The sequence below is a fragment of the Mastigoproctus giganteus genome, chromosome 13, assembly GCF_048544385.1.
Source record: "Mastigoproctus giganteus isolate SK-2022 chromosome 13, ASM4854438v1, whole genome shotgun sequence".
NCBI lineage: Eukaryota > Metazoa > Arthropoda > Arachnida > Uropygi > Thelyphonidae > Mastigoproctus > Mastigoproctus giganteus.
This window is the reverse complement of record NC_143587.1, coordinates 127,187,254-127,190,232: the sequence shown is the minus strand read 5'-3', so window position 1 is coordinate 127,190,232 and position 2,979 is coordinate 127,187,254.

Genomic DNA, 2,979 nt, shown 5'->3' with positions numbered 1-2,979 from the left:
CGCTGATATATACTATGTATGCGGTAGATCATTTTTTGATGTAAATATTTAATGTAAAGGAAAATGAGTTGGTTATTATTATAAAAGTGCATCAGCATCTGGATTAAAAACTTTGACTAAATGTGCAGGAAAATAAAAAAGGGTGAAAAATATATATAAAATGAATAGAGCGTAAAATACACTGGTGTGCAAAACTTAAGGACTAACACTATTTCTAAAGGTTACAACCACAAAATCAATCAAAACAGCCTGTGGAGGTTTGCATAACTGTGGCCGTTCTGTAGAAAGCTGGTGCACAAGCAAAAACTTTAATCGTAATGAGAGGGCTCCCATAACAAATAAAAGCAGCAGTTAAGTGCAGATTACCGAATGGTGAGTACGATTGTTACAGACGTTCGATTGTTTTCATACAGTGCTACAGACAACGAAATGGCCAGTAGAAAAAATCTGGATGACTTTAACAGGGGTCGAATAATTGGGGAGCTCGAGGAAGGTTGATGTGCAAGGAGTGTAGCTGTAGAGTTCGGTATCACCCATAAGCCAGTGGACATCGCTGGACAGTGCAGTGTAGAATCAGTTTGGTGTGACTTAAGCATTGGTAGATCAAAATTGAGTGTAGGAGTGTGCTATAGGCCTAATGACTCTGATGAGTATAATAAGAAACTGTACAGGGAAATAGAGTGAGTGGGCCAGTAAATCAGAGAGTCTTATAATGGGAGATTTTAATTTCCCAGAAATTGACTGGAATTAGTGGGTTGGTCACTCACACACTAGCAAGGCTTTTGTGGATTTATTGGATGATTGTTTTCTAAATCAGCATGTTCTGGAGGCAGCTAGAGGGAGCAATACTCTTGATTTGATTATCAGTGGTTATCTTTCATGCATTAAGAATCTGCAGATAAAGAAACCATTAGGTTGCAGTGATCACAGTGTGCTGAAGTGGGATTTACTCAAGGAGGTAACTACCATCAGGGGGTAAAGGGAAGGGTTATTGCTTTCGTAAAGGCAACTACGATGGTCTGAGACAGTATTTAAATTCTATATGGTGGGACCAACTGATGATGTTACCAACAGCAAACTCAAAATGGGAAGCATTCACAGAACTCATCTTGGAAGCTATTAGGCTTTACATACCAACTAAGAAATATTGTTCAACGTTCAGGCCTAAATGGATGTCAGATGAACCAATGAGGCATATGGCATTGAAGAAAAATGCATGGTATACATATAAATTAACATGTTACACAGAAGCCCATGATAGATACAAGTTGATCTGTAAGCAAGTTACAAAGGAGGTTAGGCAGGCGAAGGCAGATTACGAGAAATCTTTGGCAAAGGATGCAAAGAAAAACAGCAAGGAGTTATTTACTTATGTAAACTCTAGAAGGAAGGGGATGAATCAGATTGGTCCACTTGATATCGATGGGTGAACTGTTGATGATCCTGCTCAGGTAGCTAAGAAACTAAGTCAATTTTTTTTGCATCTACATTCACACGTTAGGAGTTATGCAGGAAGGGGAATGCCATAGATGAAGTAAATACTGGCAGTGAGCTGGATGATCTTGTAATAATTGAGAGTAAAGTGGAGGAGAAATTGTTGAACATAAATACAAGAAAAACTCCTGTGGTGGAGGGATCTATCCAGTTATATTAAAGGAGCCAGCAAAGGAAGTAAGCAATCCGTTAGCCATAATTATGAGAGCGTCCTTGGACTCAGGGGAGGCACCCACAGACTGGAGATGTGCAAATTTAACCCCAATTCACAAAGGAGGATCAAAGGCTGACACAAGTAATTATACACCTGTGAGTTTAACTTCTGTTCCAGGAAAATTAATGGAAGCATTGTTTAAAGAAGCACTGCAGGATCATCTTGACAAGAATTCAGTTATAGCTCAGACGCAGCATGGTTTTGTTAAGGGGAAGTCTTGCCTGCCTAATTGATTGGATACTATGATGTAGTCACAAAAAAATTGGATGCAGGGAATAACTTTGATATTATCTATTTGGATCTTAGAAAGGCTTTTGATACTGTTGCCCATGGTAGACTGTTGCACAAATTGGAGCAGTGTGGCATTGGAGGCAAATTGTTGCTATGCATCAAGGAATGGTTGTGTGGCAGAAGACAGAGAGTGGTAATTAATAGACACTGCTCATCGTGGACTAATGTTATTAGTGGAGTCCCTAAGGGTTCAGTGTTGGGTCCATTGTTGTTTTCTGTGTTCATATAAAATATTGATGATGGGATATGAAGCTTAATGCCCATTTTTGCAGACGATACAAAGGTTGGCAGGGTTGTTAAGGACGCTACTGATGCTGCGACAGGATCTGGAAAGTTGAGTAGATGGGCTGAGAGGTGGAAAATGAAGTTTAACATTGACAAATGTAAATTACTACATATTGAAAACACCAATCCCACAGCCACGTATCAACTCTGTGGTATTACACTGACAGTGGTAAAGAATGAAAAGGACCTAGGGGTAATTGTGCAGGCAGATATGAGTTTCTCTGAGCAGTCCAGACGGGCTGCAAGTGTAGCTCATGGTGTGTTATTAATGATATACAGGAATTTTTCTAGCAGGGATATTGAGGTGATTATTCCCTTGTATAAGGCAATGGTCAGCGGCACTTTGATTACGGTATACAGGTCTGGAAGCCTCATTTCAAGAAGGATGTAGAGCTGGTATAAAGAGTACAGAGAACGGCAACAAGGTTAGTGAAAGGACGAAGTGTTGCTCTTACGAAGAAAGGCTTAGGTTTTGCAAATTACAGTGTCTGGAGACTAGGCACCGTGGAGGTGACCTGATAGAGGTGTACAAAGCCTTGAATGGTTTGAGCATGCTCAATGCTAATGGGATACTGCCTCTTGCTCAGAATAATCACCTGAGAGGGCATAAATTGAAATTGAGGAAAGACAGATGTAGGACAGATGTGCGGAAATGTGCCTTTAGCCAGCGGGTAGTTGGTTGGTGGAACAGACTT